Raw genomic sequence first — 24248 nt, forward strand, 5'->3', positions numbered from 1 at the left:
CATACTAAAAAAGCTTGCAAGACATACCAACCCACCACAACTCGTTAGAAGTCGGATCATAAACTTATCAATACGATACTAATAGGCAAAACTAAATTAGCCAGCAGCTTTGGGAAATATTTGACAATCAACATAAACTCAAATGGCAAATGCCCACACTGTCCATTCCAAGAAGATTTAGAACATGTTTTTAACACCTGCCATACGAATGGAACCCAAATAACTTGGTTTAAGACTAACCAAAATAAAATAGGGTCCCCACTGACCTATCCAGATTTCCCCAAAGAATAAAACTTAAATAAGGACATTACTTAAAAAAATAGTATAAACTTCTTCACCGACTTTGAGAAAAAAGGAGGGATTTAAACAAAATTATATGACACGCTAAACAATAAATAAATACCATTCAATTAATTACAACTAGGGACAGGTTAACAAACCAAATGTAAGGAACAACAAGACCAGATGTCGTTGACATGTCTTAGTGACCCGAATATTCGGCAAAGATATCTGTCCTATCAAAGTAGATTTATCCTGAAAATAACATCACATAAATAACTCTATCCACAAGCTAGGATAACAATCAAAACAAAACGAGTCCCAGCCTCCCAAAACTAGTAGTACAGGCTAACAAACTCAAAATTAGGGAATACATAAGAACAGATATCTTTGACAAATCTTAGCGACCCGAGTATTCTGCAAAGATATCGTACTTATCAAAATAGATTTAGCCTGAAAATAAAGTAACATCACACAAATGAAACAAAATAGAAACACTTATCATAACTAGTAGACAGGCTAGTAAGCTTAAAATTAGGGAATAAGTAAGATCAGAGGTCTTTGACATGTCTTAGCGACCCGAGTACTCGGCAAAGATATCTGTCTTAATCAAATAGACTTTGCCTGAAAATACAATAACATACTAATAGCTTCATCCAAAAACCTAGGAAAATAAATCAAACATAAAGACAGAAGATTAGCAAGTACTTAGCCCAACCATAAACCTTTAAAACAAAACATGATTAATGATTTATTTTTCTAGGGTACCACAATCACACAACATGAAATTAAGGACACTAACATCTTTTAATACCGCAAGGTGACCGCAGATTATCTGTATGATAACAAATGCAAATGCACTAAGGCACGGCCTCTCCTCGAGGCACTATAAACAATTAGAACACTTAGATAAGACCCCAAAAACGAATATACAAGGTGGTCTAAAAAGCCCAAGACCATCAGGCCCCGCTGCACAAGGCGGCAAAATCTACCAAGATAGGAAGACATATCATGACCCCAAAATTAATACGTATAAGGTGGTCCAAACTCCCAGAACCATCAGGCCCGGCTGCGCAATGTGACAATCGAATACCTAGCGAAAATAGTTAGGACCCTAAACTTAAGAATATATTAGGTGGTCCAAACACCTAGGACGATCAGACCCAGCTTGCACAAAGCGGCGCACCATCAAGCCTAGGAAAGTTTAAATAACCATACACAAATGGGTGAACCCAAACCAAGAACCACCCCACCCAAATCAAATTCAACAGATAAAGTTTAAAAAACCCTAATGATATCACTAAGGGATCACTCGTGCTGTACTATCAATAAAAAAAATGAAAACAGCACAGAATATATCTCCAAAACTCCGTCAAGACAATTCATTAACCTTTTGGCAAGGGAGTCAAAAGTTTATACCCTGGATAAACCAAGGTGCCTTCCTAGTGAGCAGGCTCCTCCCTGACCAAACCTTCCACCTTGCCACCACCGGACATTAAATTAAGAAACGTGCATAGCACATGTTAAATACAAGAAGGGAGAGGCACTTTTCCCTCTCTTCATGAACAATTAATTAACCCTCCGCATGGGAATAAAAGCCAAGGTGTCCCGATGTGACCTCATAGTGGCGACCAATCGCTACTGACGTCACATACTGCTTGGTTGACACCTAGCGCAGCTAATGCAGACTGAATTGATACCTTTAACTCAACATTAACCAGACGTACATGCCGCTTTGGGCAAAAACGTCTATAATTTAAACGATGATGATGACTCTTCACTCTCCAAACGTTTTCATAATTAAAATCACAACTATGAAAGCTTCAATAACTTAGGTAAAAGCTCTGATATTGATGTAGGCAGCAATTAGTTTTTATAAATCATCAGATTCAGAGGACTTAGTGATGTATGAAAAATGGCAGTTACGGTTAGTCATGCGGCTTCACTGACTTGACGGTGAACGAATTCTCTCAAGATTTTAAAGCACATATAACAATTCTTCCTTGAAAAATAATTACACAGCTATAATGATCAGACTTTACTCTTAAATTTTTCCATACATACTAGATATGTAATAAAAATGTAAAATGGTTAAAATTGCTGTTAAATGTAATATATTAAACGTAATATACACTGCACTGCTTAACAGTTAAGAGGCAGGCCTATGTGTATGGAGTCGAATCAGTAACAGGTTTTATATTTATAGCGCACTGTACTGGGGTAACTGTGTAAGAGACTTTGACAACGAAAATGACAAAGTTAGAGTGCTCTTCTTTCATTACCAGAATTAACAGTGCTTTCCACTGGAGAAAACATTTTTTTATTTGCTTGATAATGCTTTGAATGAACATAATTGTGAGAGAATATTAAGTATTGTTGACACAAATGAAACTGAATTTAGATCCAGGCTATGTAACCCAGCATTTAGTGCTCTACTACTGTGCATAGCAATCATTGTCTCAGCTGGTACAAAGTGTTTTGAAGTGCAATACGAGAGTCTTTTGCTTTTTAAAGCTCAGTCTTATATGCGAAAACCTGAAGCTGTAATTGATGTTAAAAGTCCAGAGGGATAAAGAAATCTATTTGTACATACGCTCATTGAATTTTTATCATATTATATATGAATTACTCTTTTTCTGCTTAGATTACTCTTTTTGTCCACTTGGATTAAACTTTTTCCTCGCCAAGCGTTGGCATGTAAGTTAGTGACATAACTGAAATTCTCATTTGAAATAACTTAATTTGGCGAGTGAAAAATTATTTTCATTGCTCGGCACAATCTGTTTTATTTTGGTATCCTCCTCAATACAAGACACATAAATACTCTTGTTGGGGGGGGGTAAATTTAACTTGGCACTGCATTTCACATATATTTACTTTTGTATTTTAAAGCTATATATTTAATGTTTTAAATAATTGATTAAGTTTATGCCTGCTGGATTATAGCAGCAAAAAAATATATAATGCACTCCAGGTAATATGGCATGCATCTGTCACCAGGGCAATGCCTGAAAATTAATAGGTAAGAGCTTAAAATAAAATATGTAGAAAATAAAATGGTTGTTAAATTTGTACTTAAATGTGTACAATAAACTATTCTAGTTTTGTGTACAAATGACTACATTATTGGGTGCGAAATAACCAAACGACATAGGTAAGGAATGACCTGCTTTGTGTTCAGTAAAACGTAATTGCTGCCATTCCTGCTATTTTCCCAAATGATCTGAATATTCCCTTTTATTATTCTGTACTGTTAAAACTTTTTAATAGGTGCACTGTAGCTTTCGTCTTGACCTGTAGCTTGTTAGATGAAAATTAGAAAAAAATAAATACCCTGATCAGACATTTTGTATCATAAAATATGTGCAGTTTAAAGCATCTCAGGTACTCCTGTCAAGTTAGTCTGGTACCCCGACCAACTCCAACAAATCTAAAATGGAATCAGGATTTGAATCAGGCACATACAAGCCAGTATCTGGATTTACCGCAAACAAAGTTCTGAAATTTGTGCTTTTATTCTGTATGTCCATATTTTAAGGGTCATTTCCATAAAAACTTACTGCAAAATTGTAATGGTTGGCAGGACTACAACTTATGTCTTAAATTCCACTGAAAGAATGTACCATATAAATGTATAATTCAGTAATTCTGATTCAAAAGGGTTACACTGGTGAACCCCTGTTCAGGAAACAATAGTCCAACATATGAGACTGCATCAACCCTTCATAGTTATCCTTGTGTGAGAAGACCTGTATCAGGAAGGTGGGGATTGCTAATGTATGTAAGTAACTTCCATCCAATTGGGGCTGCCTAAAAACCCTACCTCGTGAGTATCGACAGTTTCCTCCACTCAGACCATCCAACCCTTGATGGAATGGGTGATATATGTACTCCAGAAAGAGCCATGGACGCTACATTATGGAAGTTAGCAACAAGCCTATGTACAGACAGGTGGACTGACAGATGGCGGTAACATGCATATGTACAGCTTGGCGGATCAAAAGAAGTAGTAACATGCTTACATTCAGACAGGCTGGTGGATGGAAAGATGTGGTAGCATGCTTACATTCAGACAGGCTGGTGGATGGAAGGATATGGTAACATGATTACATTCAGACAGGCTGGCGGATGGAAAGACGCAACATGCTTACATGCAGACTGGCTGGTGCATGGAAGGATATGGTAACATGCTTACATTCAGACAGGCTGGCAGATCATAAAGAACATTCAGACAAGCTGGTGGATGTAAAGATGTGGTAACATGCTTCCATTCAGACAGGCTGAAAGTACAAGCAGACATGTCTATCTTTATAGAATATGGTATCTCATGTGGAAAAAACTGAGCGTCATCTCCATTTTTATGGAATATGTATCTAATGTGGAATGTACAGAGAGACATGTCTGTCTATATCGAGAATGATATCTGATGTGGAACATGCAGAGAGACATGTCTGTCTTTATGGAATATGTTATCAAGTGTGGAATATACAGAGAGACATGTCTGCCTTTATGGAATATGGTATCCAGTGTGGTACATACAGATAAACCTGTCTGTCTTTATGTAATATGGTATCCAATGTTATAATATACAGACAGACATGTCTGTCTTGATGGAATATGTTATTGAATGTGGAACATACATTACTGTCTTCATGAAATAGGTATCTAATGTTGAATATACAGGTAGACATGTCTATCTTTATAGAATATGGTATCTAATGTGGAAAAAACTGAGAGTCATCTCCATTTTTATGGAATATGTATTTAATGTGGAATATACAGAGAGACATGTCTGTCTGTATCGAATATGATATCTGATGTGGAACATGCAGAGAGACATGTCTGTCTTTATGGAATATGTTATCAAGTGTGGAATATACAGAGAGACATGTCTGCCTTTATGGAATATGGTATCTAGTGTGGTACATACAGATACACCTGTCTGTCTTTATGTAATATGGTAACTAATGTTATAATATACAGGCAGACATGTCTGTCTTTATGGAATATGTTATTGAATGTGGAACATACATGACTGTCTTCATGGAATAGGTATCTAATGTTGAATGTACAGGTAGACATGTCTATCTTTATAGAATATGGTATTGAATGTGGAAAAAACTGAGAGTCATCTCCATTTTTATGGAATATGTATTTAATGTGGAATGTACAGAGAGACATGTCTGTCTGTATCGAATATGATATCTGATGTGGAACATGCAGAGAGACATGTCTGTCTTTATGGAATATGGTATATAATGTGGACTGTACATAGAGACCTGTCTCTCTTCTTGGAATAGGTGTAAAAACTGGAAAGTAGAGAGAGAGAGAGACAAGTCTGGTTTTATGGAATAATGTATTGAGAGACATATATGTCTTTATGGAATAGATATCTAGTGTGGAATGTACAGAGAGACATGTCAATCTTTATGGAATAGTTATCTAGTGTAGAATGTAAGAGAGACATATTTGTCTTTATGGAAGATGGTATTGAATGTGAAGCATACATGACTGTCTTTATGGAATATTGTATCTAATGTGGAACATGCACAGATACATGTTTGTCTTTATGGAATGTGACATATAATGTGGAACATACAGATAGACATGTCTGATTTTACGGAATATGGTATCAAATGTGGAACATTCAGAGAGACATGTCTGTCTTTTTGGAGTAGGTGTTTAGTGTGGGATGTACATATGGAATAGTCTATCTGTATGGAATATGATATATAATGTGGAATGTACAGAGATACATGTCTCTCTTCATGGAACATGTATCTAATATGGAACCTACAGATGTACATGTCTGTCTTTATGGAATATGGTATCTAGTGTGGAATATACAGAGAGACATGTCTACCTTTATGGAATATGGCATATAATGTGGAACATACGGAGAGACATGTCTGTCTTTATGGAAGATGTATTTAGTATGGAACATAGAGATAGTCATGTCTGTCTTTATGGAACATGATATCTAGTGTGGAACATACAGAGATACATGTTTGTCTTTATGGAATATGGTATCTAATGTGGAATGAACCGGGAGATATGTCTACCTTTATGGAATATGGTACATAAGGTGGAATGTACAGAGAGACATGTTTTTCTCTATGTAATATGGTATCTAATGTGGAATGCACCAATAGACATATCTATCTTTATGGAATATGGTATATAATGTGGAATGTACAGAGAAGCATGTCATTCTTTATGGAATATGGTACCTAATGAGGAACGTATTGAGAGACTTGTCTGTCCCTATGGAATATGACATCTAATGTAAAAAGTACAGAGAGACATGTCTGTCTTTATGGAATAGGGATCTAATGTGCAATGTACAGAGACATATGTCTGTCTTTATGGAATATGGTATATAATGTGGAACATAAATAGATACATATCTGTCTTTATGGAAAATGGTACATAGTGTGGAACATACAGAGAGACATGTCTGGTTTTAGGGAATAATGTATCTAATGTGGAATATACAGATAGACATGTCTGTCTTGATGGAATATGGTGTCAAATGTGGAATATACACGACGGTGTTTATGGAATAGGTGTATAATGTATAATGCACAGATAGCAGTGTATATCTTTATGGAATACGGTATCTAATGTGGAACATACAGAGAGACATGTCTGTCTTTATGAAATAGGTATCTAATCTGGAAAGTACAGAGATTCATGTCGGTCTTGATGGAATATGGTATCTAATGTGAAATGTACAGAGAGACATGTCTATCTTTATGGAATGAGGTATCTAATGTGGACCATACAGAGAGACATGTCTGTCTCTATGGAATAGGTATTAGTGTGGAAAGTACAGAGAGACATGTTTATCTTTATGGAATATGGTATCTAGTTTGGAACATACATATATACATGTGTGTCTTCATGGAATATGGTATGTAGTGTGGAACATACAGAGAGACATGTCTGTTTTATGTAATATGGTATCTAATGTGGAATATACATATTGATATGTCTGTCTTTATGGAATATGGTATTCAATATGGAACATACATGACCGTCTTTATGGAATATGGTATAGAATGTGGAATGTACAGTGAGACATTTCTTTCTTTATGGAATATGGTATCATATGAGGAAAGTACAGATACATGTTTGTCATTCTGGAATAAGGTATCTAATGTGGAATGTACAGAGATACATATATATCTTTAGGAAATATGATATCTAATGTGGAACGTATTGTGAGACATGTCTGTCTCTATGGAATATGATATCTAATGTATAATGTACAGAGAGACAAGTCTGTCTTTAAGGAATAGGTATCTAATGTGCAATGTACAGAGATATATGTATGTCTTTATGGAATACGGTATACAATGTGGAACATGCAATAGAGACATGTCTGTCTTTATGGAATATGGTATATAATGTGGAACATCAGAGATACATGTCTAGTTTTATGGAATAATGTATCTAATGTGGAATATATTGATAGACATGTCTGTCTTTATGGAATATGGTATCTAAAGTGGAATGTACAAGAGACATGAATGTCTTTATGGAATATGGTTTCTAATGTGGAGCATACAGATATACATGTTACTCTTTATGGAATAGGTATCTAGTGTGGAATGTACAGAGAGACATGTCTGCCTTTATGGAATATGGTATCAATTTGGAACATAAAGAGAGACATGTCTGTCTTAATGGAACATGTGTCTAATGTGGAACATACATATAGACATGTATGTCTTTATCGAATATGGTATTTAGTGTTGAACATACTGAGAGACATGTCTGGCTTTATCGAGTGTGGTATCTAGTGTGGAACATACAGAGCGACATGTCTGTCTTTATGGAATATGGTATCTAATGTGGAATATGCAGATAGACATGTCTTTCTTTATGGAATATTGTATTGAAGGTGGAACAGACATGAGTGTCTTTATGGAATAAGTATCTTATGTGGAAAATACAGAGAGACTTGTCTGTCTTTATGGAATATGGTAACTAATGTGGAACGTACTGAGAGACTTGTCTGTCTTTATGGAATATGGTAACTAATGTGGAACATACTGAGAGACTTGTCTGTCTTTATGGAATATGGTAACTAATGTGGAACATACATAGAGACTTGTCTGTCTTTATGGAATATGGTAACTAATGTGGAACATACAGAGAGACTTGTCTGTCTTTATGGAATATGGTAACTAATGTGGAACATACTTAGAGACTTGTCTGTCTTTACGGAATAGGTATCTAACGTTGAATGTCTGTCTTTATAGAGCATGGTATCTAACGATACATGCAGACTAGATTGAATAATCATTTATGAAAAATGACTTGTAAAATCATCGCTGAATTTTAAAGCATTCACTGTACGGTACAATGTACATGCAAATAAGTTATTGTGCCATCATCTCTCATTATTTTTAATTTATAAAGAAACATTACAAACAAAACATTGACATTAAAATCAATAAGCAAATAAAAATTACAAATGATCAAGTTATATGTTATATTTTTATTTTGGGGTATATTAAATACTTATTCTTTATTTGGGGGTATATTAAATATTTGTCATTTTGGGGTATATTAAATCTTGTCATTTTGGGTGTATATTGAATATTTGTCATATATCGGGAAATATTAAATTCTTGTCATTTTGGATGTATATCAAATACTTGTCATTTTGCTTTGGAATATGAAATACTTATCATAACTCTAGGGTATATTAAATACCTATCGTATTTCTGGGGCCAATTCAATACTTGTCATAATTCTCGGGTATATTAAATACTTGTTGTTTTAAGGATATATTAATTACTTGTCATAATTATGGGTGTATTAAATACTTGTCATTATCCTTGTGATATTAAATACTTCTCACAATTCTGGGTATATTAAGTTCTTGTCATAATTCTGGGTATATTAAACACTTGTTATAATTCTGGAGTATATTAAATACTTTTCATTTTGGGGTATATGAAATATTTGTCATAAATCTGGGGATATTAAATACTTGTCACAATTCTGGGTATAATAATACTTGTTATTTGGGGTGTATATTAAATGCTTTTCCTTATTCTGGACATATTAAATGTTTATCACAGTCTGGGTAAATTAAATACTTGTCATAATTTTGGGGATATTAAATTGTTGCCATACTACTGCGCATATTAAATACTTGTCATTTGGGGATATTAAATACTTGTCATTTGGAGATTTTAAATACGTGTCATTTGGGGATATAAAATACTTGTTTTATTTTGGGGGTATATTAAATACTTGTCATAATTCTGTGGATATTAAATACTTGTATTATTTTTGGAGTATATACTTGTATTATTTTTGGAGTATATTAAATGTTTTACTTTGGGGTATTTTAAATACGTGTCATTTTTCAACACATTCCATACAATTCGTAAGAAGATGTATGTCCGTTGGATGTGAATGCCCTATCAAAATAGTATATGTACTGTTTCATTTCCCTTTCCTCCAATCCATGCCTTAATGTAAACCTATAGCATTAAATTCTTGTAGAACCCCATACTGACCCAATCCAAGACGGTGGTATTAGCTTAGTTCCACGCTGACTCCAAACTGATCACTAGCGTTAAATCCGCATTGTTCGCAGAATGCCCTCCTCCACCACCATTGTTAGATTTCCATTTTCCCCATAGTGTCATTCTACGTTAATGCTATGGACATCATTAACCTTTGTCCCCTGACTGTCATACATTTTAAGCTGGCACCCAAATGATAAATTCCCTTGACAACATAGTGTAATTTTAGTCGACCATAAGTACTAGAATTTGTCTACATACTTTGCCATGTGATAATTTAAATCCACATTCATCCAAAATTGATATGCCAAAGAATATATTAACAAAAGCCAACATTTACATTGTGTGACTTTATTTCCAAAGACAGTTTGGTGGCATTATGGAGTCTGTTCTTTGCTTCTGATGTGAGGTTGCATATCCCAAGTCAGTATTTTCATGTAGGTACTCAGTATCTTATCCATGTCAAAGGTGTTTTTGAGCCATCATTTGCTCCTGAGTATGTATTTTATATCTGAGAATTTACAAGTGATATACATATGATATAGTATAAATATTTATAATTATACAAAGAGTTACTCAATAAGAATGCTTAAGAGTATTGCACCTGAAAATGCTTAATAATAATAATAATAATAATAATAGTTGTTGTTATTATTGTAGGGTTTAATGCCATTTTTCTGTACATGATAGGTTACACATGGCGGCCATTATTAATGATAGGGGAAGAACCCAGGAAAATCCCAGAAAGAGCAACCGACACACAGGATGCTACTGGCAAGCTTTCACACATACCCACATTGGCAAAATCTGAGACTTCAACTTTTGCAGACAGAGATGAGATGGCAGTGAACCGTAACAGAGAGCGCTTTAGACCATTCAGCCACTCAGGGCCCCTACTACTACCACTACTACTACTAACAATAATAATACTAATAATAATAACACAGCAGGCTTGGTCAAGTTAGTTGGGAGTTCAATTCGTGTGTCCTTCTTTATTTTAAATCATTAGAATAGCATGTGCAATTTGAATGCAGTCGTTATTACATATAACGATTCACAAAGATGTGTCACTGATTGTATATGATTATTCACAGTAGTACGTCGCAGTCCGACTACATATGGTTATTCACAAGGCTTTGCCATGAACATACTGCATATCGTTATTCATGGAGGTGTGTTATGTAGAGATTGCACATGGTTATTCACAGAGTTCTTATGGACAGATTGCACATGGTTATTAACATAGTTGTAATTGACAGATTGCATATGGTTAATGACAGAGATGTGTTATGGACTGATTGACAGAGATGTGTTATGGACTGATTGCATATAATTATCCAAAGAGCTATGTCATGGATAAACTGCATGTCATTATTTTCTTTAGTATATTGTGGACAGATTGCACATTGTTATTGACCAAGTTGTATTATGGACAAAATTGCATATAATTATCCATACTGCTATAGACAGACTGCATATGATTATATAGTGAGTCATGCCATGGACAGATTGCACAATATGATAATGCATGTAACTGATACCAAAGCTGTAAATGACATATTTCAATCAAAACATTGCACTTCAGAAATTCCATTCCAGGCTCCAGCTATTTGTGAATCAAAAGATAATTCCATCTGGACCTGAAGTGTTGAAGAAGATCAAGTTGATGCAGTCGTCATTATTTTATAACATACTCTTTTGTTTACATATACTGTATTTTCAACCTTAGACCAAGAGTGTATATTTTATCACAAACTATTTTGTAACCAGAATAGACCCATGTGTTATCAGCATAATGCAATAAGCAGTCAGATGGTACTGTACAGTGCACTATTTCATCTAAAAATTTATTCAGACCTGTAAACCTTGATTTACCAATCTTTTATGCCATGTACTATCTAATGCAAACGTATTCCTTCAGTATTGTCAACCTTAATCCACCAGCCCAGTATGCAATATCCCAATGACTTTATCCAGGTTTCTAGAGTGTCATCAATCCTGATCAACCAGGTGACCATTCAGTGTACTAATTATTTCAGGCAAATATATTCTTTATGTTGAGTTGACCTTCATCAACCAGTCCATCATGCAAATATACTAATGATTTCAGGCAAACAGATTCCACGTCATGTTGTCTTTCATCTACCAGGTCATTTTACAATGTACTAATGATTTCATTCAAACAGATTCCGTATGTCTTGTTGACTTTCATCTACCAGCTTATTATACAATATACTAATGATTTCATTCAAACAGATTCCGTATGTCTTGTTGACTTTCATTCACCAGCTTATTATACAATGTACTAATGATTTCAGTCAAACATATTCCGTATGTCGTGTTGACTTTCATTTACCAGCGTATTATACAGTATACTAATGATTTCATTCAGACAGATTCCGTATGTCTTGTTGACTTTCATCTACCAGCTTATTATACAATGTACTAATGATTTCATTCAAACATATTCCGTATGTCTTGTTGACTTTCATCTACCAGCTTATTATACAATGTACTAATGATTTCATTCAAACAGATTCCGTATGTCTTGTTGACTATCATCTAGCAGCTTATTATACAATGTACTAATGATTTCATTCAAACATATTCCGTATGTCTTGTTAACTTTCATCTACCAGCTTATTATACAATGTACTAATGATTTCATTCAAACAGATTCCGTATGTCTTGTTGACTTTCATCTACCAGCTTATTATACAATGTACTAATGATTTCATTCAAACATATTCCGTATGTCTTGTTGACTTTCATCTACCAGCTTATTATACAATGTACTAATGATTTCATTCAGATTCCGTATGTCTTGTTGACTTTCATCTAGCAGCTTATTATACAATGTACTAATGATTTCAGTCAAACATATTCCGTATGTCGTGTTGACTTTCATTTACCAGCGTATTATACAATATCCTAATGAGTTCATTCAAACAGATTCCGTATGTCGTGTTGACTTTCATCTACCAGGTCATTTTACAATATGCTAATGATTTCAGTCAAACATATTCCGTATGTCGTGTTGACTTTCATTCACCAGCGTATTATACAATATGCTAATGATTTCAGGCAAACAGATTCCACATGTCATGTTGTCTTTCATCTACCAGGTCATTTTACAATATGCTAATGATTTCATTCAAACAGATTCCGTATGTCTTGTTGACTTTCATCTTGCAGCTTATTATACAATGTACTAATGATTTTAGTCAAACATATTCCGTATGTCGTGTTGACTTTCATTTACCAGCGTATTATACAGTATACTAATGCTTTCAGTCAAACAGATTCCGTATGTTTTGTTGACTTTCATCTGCCAGGTTATTATACAATATACTAATGATTTCAAACAGATTCCGTATGCCTTGTTGACTTTCATCTAGCAGCTTATTATACAATATATGAATGTTTTCAGTCAGATTCCGTATGTCTTGTTGACCTTGGTCTTCAAGTCCATCAGACAATATATTAATAATTTCAATGCAATCAGATCCCTTCTGTCTCCATCCTGATCTACCAGACCATTATTTAGTGGCATATCTCGATAAACCTGAGTTGATATGTTTCCATGAAAATCTTGACTCTAATGGATTTAGGTCTTTTAAATCCAATACCTTAATGGATTTAGGCCCTCTAAATCCAAGACTTTAAATACTTGAAAATTAAGTTTAACTGCCCTGAAATATCATTGGAAATCAAAATCATCAGGCCAGGGAAACTTGATTTACCTATTGAGCAATGTACTATCTCATGCAAACATATTCCTTCAGTATTGTCAACCTTGATCCACCAGCCCAGTTACTGTGAAAAAGAGATGTTCGTATGACAGTCACGTGATCACTTTCCAGAATGAGGTAGAAGCTTTACATCATGTACACCAGTACAGCCTCAATTCCACTCTTTAAATGACACATAAACAGTTGTTGATTGCTCCAATTGTTACTAATTTTGAATGAAGATCAGGAACTATGTCAGCATAAAGATACACAGTCCTATTTTTAGGTGTTTACAAAAAAGTTGGGTTAAACTAATTCCTGGAAAATATCAAATTCCCTTAAACAAAATTACATTGCTAAAACATTAAATGGAATTTTAAAAAATAAACAAACAAGCATACAACTAAATTAAATCAAATATAAAAAAGACAACAAGTCTAAATATTCTTAGGTCAGGTGATTGTGAAGGCAGTTCATGTCTATTTTAATATAGACTGAAAATACTTTTCATTTCTGTACTTTGCATATTCTATATTGACAAGGGCTATAACTCTCAGTAAAGACATTCTTTGCCAGATCTGACATTGACAGATGAGACTTTTATATATGGACTTTGCATATTTCAAACTGAGAAAGGGTCATAACTCTGTATGAAATGGAACAAACATCAGTTAAGACAGTGTATGCCTATGCCTAATTATATATAGACAAAACATATTTTAATTCTTGACTTTGAATATTGTAGATTCGTAAGAGGAAATAACTCTCTAACAAATGGACATAAACCCACTATTCAAATACAAACAGAAAAGAGTGAGAAACCAAAATTGTTCAAATCAAATACAAAAATGCCCAGATAAATCTTTCACAGGTCTTAACGATAGACAAATACATAGATACAAAGACAAACTAATCAATGAAATTCATGGATAGAGATCTGGTATTCTGTATTCTTGTGCCTAAGCACCAGGGCTTTGATCTGAGTTGTAGTGTATTGGTTGAAATGATCAATATACAAAACAAAACTGGAATAAACTGATAAAGATAACATGAAAATTAAGTAACTATAGCATTTATTCTTGAGCAGTAAGGAATCAAAATTACAACTTTGAATATCAAGAGAATTACAAAAACGTAATTTGTCCGAAATACGCAAAACTGAATATAATAATAATATGCCAGTGGAGTACCAAGACTTTATTATTATGAGTAATTTATTTGGTCAGGGTACACCAGTATGAATATATTAATGATAAACTAGGTAAATATCAGGACCAGATTCAGAGTCTTTTACTCGGTTGATATACACATTATACTAGCATGAACATAACAATTATATACCAATGGAATAACATGACCTCATTCTGAGTGTGTTACTTGGTAAATATACACATTATACAAGTCTGAATATACCAATCACATACAAATGGAATAACAGGACCTCATTTCAGGTCTTTTACTTGGTCAATATACACAATATATATACTAGCATGAATATCCCAATGGAATAACATAACCTCATTCCGAGTCCTTTACTTGGTCAACATACACAGTATAATAGTATGAATATAAGACTCATACACCAATGGAATAACAGGACCTCATTCCGAGTCTTTTACTTGGTCAACATACACAGTATACTAGTATGAATATAAGACTAATATACCAATGGAATAACAGGACCTCATTCCGAGTCTTTTACTTGGTCAATATGCACATTATACTAGTATGAATATAACAATCATATACCAATGGAATAACAGGGCCTCACTCTGAGTCCTTTGTGTGTTTGTGTGATTAGGATTTTTAACATAGCATTAACACTTTTTCAGTCAGATCACTATGATGTCTGCATTGTGGCAGTTTATAGTCATGTCTAGCACTGGGACATCATGCCGCAGACATGTAGTATGATGTGCCACCCACTCACATTATTCTGACACAAAGACGACCAGTCCTAACACTAAGATCTTAAAGCTGAGCACCTGTAAATCTTTGGTATGACTCGGCTGGGGTTCGAGCCCACAACCTCCCGCTTCCGGGGCGGACGCTCTAACCACTAGGCCATTGGAGTGGTCTTCAAGTCCTTTACTTTTAATGGAGTCATCAGTATGAATTGAAAAAATTTAAGCCAGTGATGTATCAATACCTCCTTCCGAGTCATTTGCTTGGAAGGGATCTATCAATACCACATTGAGGACTTTACTTGGTCAGGATTGTACTTTTCCTAGTTTGTGACACGTGTGTGTGTGCAATATGGATTTTTAAGTTAGCTTAAAAATATTCAGTCATATCGCTACGATGTCTGTGGTGTAGCAGTTTATAATGATGTATAACACTGTGGCATCATGCTGCAGACATGTAGGATGATGTCCCACCCAGTCATATTCTCTGGACACTATCCCGACCAGTCCTAACACTAAACACTTAATACTGAGTGCCAAGCGAGGCAACTGTTAGTACAATTTATGTCTTTGGTATGACTCGGCCAGAGATCGAACCCACAACCTCTCTAATCAGAGGCGGTCACTCTAACCACTTGGCCACCGGAGCAGTGAATATAATTGATTTCTTTGTGTGAACTCATTATCTGTTAAATACTGTTAGAACTACACTGTTTACAATTTATTTCTTTGCATTAAAGGAATCAAGCATGAGTATACTGTATGAGTACAATAATACATTATGAATATGAGTATACTGCAAGTATGATTATATTGCGAGTATGAGTTTACTGCTAGTATGAGCATACTGTGAGCATGAATATACTGCATATGAGCATACTCTGAGTATGAGTAAAATGCAAGTATGAATATACTGTATGAGTATACTGAGTATGATTATACTGTGTATGAGTAGACTGGGAGCATGGTTATGAGTATATTGTACGAGTATACTGAGTATGCTTATACTGCGTATGAGTAGGCTGTGAGCATGGTTATGAGTATATTGTGTATGAGTATAAGTATACTGTGAGAATGAGTATGTGTATAATGTGTATGAGTATAATGTGAGTATGAATATACTTTGTTTATGAGTATACTGTGTTTATGAGTATACTATGAATAAACTGTTTATGAGTATACTATGAGTATATTGCAAGTATGAATATCATATGGGTATAATGTGAGTATGAGTATATTGTGATTGTGAGTATGAGTATACTCTATTATGAACATAATGCAAGTATGCATATACTGTATGAGTATACTGAATATGATTATACTGTGTATGAGTAGACTGTGAGCATGGTTATGATTATACTGTGTATGAGTATAAGTATACTGTGATCATGAGTATGTGAGTATGATTATAATGTGTATGAGTATTATGTGAGTATGAATATAATGTGTTTATGAGTATACAGTGTTTATGAGTATAATATGAGTATACTCTGAACATGTGCATCCTATGAGCATACTGTGATAATGAGTATATTGTGATTGTGAGTATGAGTATACTGTGTATGAGCATAATGTGAGCATGAGTATATTGTGAGTATGAATATAATGTGTGAATGATTATGCTGTGAGTATGAGTATACTGTGAGTATGAATATACATTGTTATAAACTGCTACACCGCATACTAGTATGAACATACCAATCCTATACAAGTTGAATAACATAACCTCAATCCGAGTCCTTTACTTGGTCAACATACACAGTATACTAGTATGAATATAAGACTCATACACCAATGTAATAACAAGACCTCACTCTGAGTCCTTTGTGTGTTTGTGTGATTAGTATTTGTAACATAGCTTTAACACTTTTTCAGTCATATCACTATGATGTCTGCATTGTGGCAGTTTATAGTCATGTCTAGTACTGGGACATCATGCCGCAGACATGTGGTATGATGTGCCACCCAGTCACATTATTCTGACACAAAGCCGACCAGTCCAAACACTAAGATCTTAAAGCTGAGCATCTGTATGTCTTTGGTATGACTCGGCTGGGGTTCGAGCCCACAACCTCCTGCTTCCAAGGCGGACGCTCTAACCACTAGGCCATTGGAGTGGTCTTCAAGTCCTTTACTTGGAACAGAGTCAGCAGTATGAATTGAAAAAATGTAAGCCAGTGATGTATCAATACCTCATTCCGAGTCATTTACTTGGAAGGGATGTATCAATACCACATTGAGGACTTTACTTGGTCAGGATTGTACTTTTCCTAGTTTGTGACGTGTGTGTGTGCGATTTGGATTTTTAACTTAGCTTAAAAATATTCAGTCATATCACTACGATGTATGCGGTGTAGCAGTTTATAATGATGTATTACACTGTGGCATCAAACTGCAGGCATGTAGGATGATGTCCACCACAGTCATATTATCTGGAGACTATACCGACCAGTCCTAACACTAAACACTTAATGCTGAGTGCCAAGCGAGGCAGCTGTTAGTACAGTTTATATGTCTTTGGTATGACTCGGTCGGGGATCGAACCCACGACCTCCCTAATCAGAGGCAGACACTCCAACCACTAGGCCACCGAAGCAGTGAATATAATTGATTTCTTTGTGTGAATTCATTATCTGTTAAATACTGTTAGAACTACACTGTTTAAAATTTATTTCTTTGCATTAAAGGAATCAAGCATGAGTATACTGTGAGTATGAGTACGAGAATACAGTATGAATATGAGTTTACTGCAAGTATGATTATATTGCAAGTATGAGTTTACAGCTAGTATGAGCATACTGTGAGCATGAATATACTGCATATGAACATACTCTGAGTATGAGTATAATGCAAGTATGAATATACTGTACGAGTATACTGAGTATGATTATACTGCGTATGAGTAGGCTGTAAGCATGGTTATGAGTATATTGTGTATGAGAATAAGTATACTGTGAGAATGAGTATGTGACTGAGTATAATGTGCATGAGTATAAAGTGAGTATGAATACACTTTGTTTATGAGTATACTGTGTTTATGAGTATACTATGAGTAAACTGTTATGAGTATACTATGAGTATACCGTGGGCATGAATATCCTATGAGTATAATGTGAGTATGAGTGTATTGTGTTTGTGAGTATGAGTATACTCTATTATGAGTATAATGCCAATTTGAATATACTGTATGAGTATCCTGAGTATGATTATAATGTGTATGAATATACTGTGAGCATGGTTATGATTATACTGTGTATGAGTATAAGTATACTGTGATCATGAATATGTGAGTATGAGTATAATGTGTATGAGTATTATGTGAGTATGAATATAATGTGTTTATGAGTATACTGTGTTCATGAGTATACTATGAGTATAATGTGAGGATGAATATCCTATGAGTATAATGTGAGTATCAGTATATTGTGAGTATGAGTATATTGTATGAGTATACTGTGTGCATGAGTATACTGTGTGCATGAGTATAATGTGAGTATGAATACACTTTGTTTATGAGTATACTGTGTGCATGAGTATACTATGAGCATGAATATACTGTCTAGCCTCAACATTTATTCATGAGCTAACATAAGAGCAACACATATTTCAGATACTTTAATACAGTGATACCATTATAAGTTGTTAATGACTTTTATGTTGTGTATGGCATTTAAGTTACTGGTATGCATTAGAAGGCACAAAGTGTATCTAATACTTTGTTTGGATGCACAATACAGGCAATTCAATGTAAATATTATACATAAAATACAATTATTGATATGCATCACTGAAGCACAAATACTTGGTTTGATTAGAAAAATTCCATTGTATGTTTGTAACTATTTGCTTCAGATTTTGATCATATAATCATACAGTTGAAGTCTGATTACAATTGGATTGGAAACATTACCAAAGAGGGGTAATACTAATTCTGATCCCAGACCACCTAATTAATATGTATGGATTTCACTCATTATCAAACTGACAGCTCTTTTGACTATGTAAATCCATATTCAAGGCTTCATTGCAATCAGATAAGAAATATTGACTCCAGAGTGGCAACAAGGAATGGTTAAATGATGGATACATGATGGTAATCTAGTCCGTCCATTCCATACAATAACACTGGTCAACAGTGAAATCATTACTGACTTGAAAAGGCCCTAATCTGTAGTATTTTGGTGTGCCGAACACGAATATAACCGTGAAAAATTTGTATTGGCTCTCGTTTTGAAGATATTCATATACCTCATTTTCTATGTTTCACTGTGTAAATTTCTCCAGTAGGACTGCAGCAACATCCGGAATAATGATGTAACATTGCATAATACCATCATGCTCACATCATCCACAGTTGATTGCATCATTTTCTGATGCAATGCAATACTAATGCCATGCGGCTGCTGAAGTAAGTTGACGTCAGCAGTGTACTATACATGTGTAGGCCTATTATACTAATGCCAGGCGGCTGCTGAAGCTGACGTAAGCAGTGTACTATATAAAGCCCAATCAGATAGGTTCAGCATTTAAAATATTTTAGACGTTGTGCGAGACAGTTCAAGCTACTGTTACATAAAACTTATTATTTTATCCATTTACGTACAATAAAGAACAGTAATGCCTCGAAAGTGTGTTAATACCACGGACAATTTTTGCTATATTTGTGGGGAAGTGACATTTGCCAACCAGAAGAAAAGTATCAATTCTCAAGTGAAGAAGGCATATCATCTTTACTTCGGATGCAAGGTTGGTGACCAAGACAAGCCTTGGGCTCCGCATATATGCTGTGCTACATGTACAACACAGCTTTCACAGTGGTTGAATTGCAAAAGGTCATCAATGCCGTTTGCAGTCCCAATGGTGTGGAGAGAGCCAAGCAACCACCTAAATGACTGTTACTTCTGCTTGGTTCCTCCTCTTTCCGGCGGAATAACGAAGCGAAAGAAGTCGAGAATAGTCTACCCAAACATTCCGTCTGCATTGAGACCAGTTCCACATGGTGAGGGACTTCCTATTCCAGAACCTCCAGCAGAATATTCTCTTGATTCATCTGACGAAGACAAAGGTGAGTCGACCTGTTCTTCTCCTGGTCCATCAGCATGCAGTGATCCAGATTTTCACTGTGGTGCATCATCAACCCCACACAGAATAACACAGGAAGAACTAAATGACCTGATTCGTGATTTGGACTTATCAAAGAACAAGGCAGAATTGCTAGGATCAAGACTCCAACAATGGAATCTTCTAGAAGAAGATGTCACAATTACTGCATATCGAAAGTGCCACCAGCAATTGGAGCCTTTCTTCAGAAAGGAAAGTAATCTGATATTCTGTTCCGATATTGAGGGCCTCATGAATGCTTTAAAAATCACTCATGACCCACAAGAATGGAGACTATTTGTGGACTCTTCGAAACTGAGTCTCAAGGCTGTGCTTTTGCACAATGGAAACATTCTTCCATCTATTCCAGTAGCGTATGCTGTCCACATGAAAGAGACATACGATAACTTAAGGCAGCTACTGAATTCCATTGAGTATAACAAGTACAGCTGGCACCTCTGTGGTGATTTGAAGGTAGTTGCCCTTTTAATGGGACTGCAGCAAGGATATACAAAATACATGTGTTTCTTATGCGAGTGGGATAGCCGAGCAAGGGAAATGCACTACATGAGGAAGGAATGGACTCACAGGCAGAATGTAGCCATTGGAGAGAAGAATATCCAACACCCAGCTCTGGTTGAGGCTCAGAAAATCTTGCTACCACCCCTTCACATCAAACTAGGTTTGATGAAGAACTTCGTGAAAGCCATTGACCGGACTTTGCCAGCATTCCGATACCTGCATGAAAAATTCCCTCGACTCAGCGAAGCAAAGATTAAAGAGGGAGTTTTTGTGGGTCCTCAGATTCGAGAGCTTTTCAAAGATGACCGGTTCAACAACTTGCTGGAAGGTGACGCGAAACAAGCATGGAATGCTTTTCGCCTAGTTTCTACAAACTTCCTCGGAAATGTTAGGGCAGAAAACTATAAGGAACTAGTAGAAGACATGTTGATGAAGCATAAGAAACTTGGCTACAATATGTCTCTAAAGATTCACTTCCTTCATTCCCATTTGGATTTCTTTCCTAGCAACTGTGGTATTGTTAGTGATGAACACGGCGAACGTTTTCATCAAGATATCGCAACAATGGAACAAAGATACCAGGGAAAATGGTCCACTACAATGCTGGCTGACTACTGCTGGACACTCCTCAGAGATGCTCCCGAACAGCTGTACAAGAGACAGGCGAAGAAATCTAAGATGTAGTCAATGACTTGATTTTTATAGGTAGGCTATTACAGTTGACCTTTTACTATTGGAATGCATTTCGTTATGTAAACATTAATTTCTTGCAGATTACAAAAAAACTAGAGCCAATTTTGCAATTTGACTGTCATATTCGTGTTCAGCCCATAAAAATTGATAAGAATTGACTAATTTTATTTCAGTAACATGACTTTTGTAAAAATTTGTTGTCCAGTGTAATCAATTGCAATTCAGTGTTATGTAAAATGCAAATAAAAACTATATGAAGAAACATGCACAGAAAACCATAATTTATGTCATTTCAACTGCTAATAAATTAATACAAATATAGTTATAGTAAATTATACAAATATACCTATAGTTTATTCTCCAACTATATCTATATTCTATTATAACACTATACTTATAAAATATCAATCAATAGTGATAAAACAATTCTTGAATCAGGTCTTATATCATAAAACAAATGTCACTGGAATGGACTGATACTCTACCATAAGAACAGAACTTTCAGTGATCCCATATAAAAAAGCATATCTTGTCATTTTTAATGCTTGATACTGTTAATTATCTCAGATATTCTTTAGAAAAAGTCCAACATATCAAGGTTGAGATATATCTATTTTCTTACATATGAGTTATTATTTTCAAAGGCTATGGATCAGCAACATTTTCCTCTATAACCAACTAAAATGTACAGTGCTGCATACATTCAGCAAGAAGCCATGTTAACTCCTCATCCATGGGATACAAATCATATGTGTCCAGTCCATCAGGGTAGCCTGATCAGGTGTTTTTTATGCAATGCACTTAGTTCTCATTCCCTCAGCATTATATAGTCATTATTGTGCTTAGGTTTCATTACCCTTCCTCAATATATTCAGCTAAATGGAAGAAGCAATTTAAGAGATGAAGCAAAACGATTTAGTCAAATGAGCACCATTTTAATTTTGCAACCATACACTATAACAAGTCTTTCAGTGGATAAAACCATGTCAATATGACCATCTGTTCAGACGAAGCAGTGTGATAAGATTTTCATAGAGGTCTTATGAAATGACAGATTGGCACAATTTATATTAAGATCAACAAGGCATCATAATAGGTGCTTTACTACAAATAAATGTTGATATGACCATGTGTTCCACAAGAGAAGTAATAACAAGATTTTCAAGATGTCCATCATGACCTCCTTGTCTTATACAATCACAACTTCTCAACCAGCTGAACGTTGTAAAGTCTTCAAGTTAAAACTGAATGTCAATATAACTATCCAAACAACAACAAGCATCTTAAGATGGTTGCGATTATTGCCATACTGGATGTCCAAAGGTCACCAGTTACAGGACCAATTAAACCTAGGGCTTAATGTGATGTTGGTTTGGTATTTGTGTGTACTTCTCTCAGTAGTTTCAGTAGAGTAAATAACAAGCAACTAAAGTGCTAACATATGATGGACAAACGATGTTGAACACTGGGCAATATAAATAGTAGATAGCAACCAACTGGAGATGGATGAGGGACCAATAAAACTAAACACTGGTCACTGGACAAAACGCCTCTGCACAAGCTCTTCTGTTAAAAAGTATTAATGAATATTTACTTAGTATATTTATAATTATCAATAGCTATGTCATTACTGATCCATTCTCAGCAAGGGAAACAATTTGTGAGAAAAATGTTCGTGTGGTCCTGGTCCTACACAAAATGGTGATATTTTAGTCCTCAATTATTGCTGATATTGTCATCTGACTTAGCTACTGTTGTCACAATCCGAATTGAACTGATGATGTTGTCATCTGATTTAGCTACTGATGTCACAATCCGAATTTAACTGATGATGTTGTCATCTGACTTAGCTACTGTTGTCACAATCCGAATTTAACTGCTGATATTGTCATCTGACTTAGCTACTGTTGTCACAATCCGAATTTAACTGATGATGTTGTCATCTGATTTAGCTACTCTTGTCACAATCCGAATTTAATTGCTGATATTGTCATCTGACTTAGCAACTGTTGTAACAATCCAAATTGAACTGCTGCTATTGTGACATGAGAAATAATGCAGTTAATGCAAAATATGATCAATAAATCAATGAAATCAATTTTTCATAGTGAAACATGTTTATTCGAGTATACTTATCAACTCATAATACCTTAGGAGAAAACTACTAGCTCGAAAATCCAACCCACCCAGATAATACCTTTAGCTAAAGGGAGACAAATGTCTTCTGACCTTGGTGGCAGTTGGACATAGGGAATTCCCCTTAGGTATTAGGATTGGCATCAAAATCCATGTACCTGTCAGCTTCTACTGAAGTGTAAGGCATTCTCTCTATGGCTATAACTACAGGATGCTGTGAGGGTGTATGTGTATCATGACTGGGTAAGTATTCTCAAGAAGACATGTTTTACTAGGATTTTGTTTTTAAATTCTTTAAATACATTACCCAATCATAATACCTTAGAAGTAAGAGG

At 35.1% G+C, this 24248-nt stretch overlaps 1 long non-coding RNA gene across 1 annotated transcript; it reads right to left on the bottom strand.

Moving 5' to 3' along the window:
• Positions 1–14608: 14608 nt before the first annotated feature.
• LOC149789943 (uncharacterized) lies at positions 14609–18590 on the bottom strand. Its single transcript, XR_016423774.1, has 2 exons — positions 18493–18590; positions 14609–17534 (listed from the first exon to the last, which is right to left on the bottom strand). It is a non-coding gene; the product is annotated as an uncharacterized LOC149789943 (long non-coding RNA).
• Between the last annotated feature and the right edge of the window lie 5658 nt (positions 18591–24248).

Source organism: Sinohyriopsis cumingii, chromosome 10, assembly GCF_028554795.1.
Source record: "Sinohyriopsis cumingii isolate HCF-2022 chromosome 10, ASM2855479v2, whole genome shotgun sequence".
NCBI classification, from domain to species: domain Eukaryota; kingdom Metazoa; phylum Mollusca; class Bivalvia; order Unionida; family Unionidae; genus Sinohyriopsis; species Sinohyriopsis cumingii.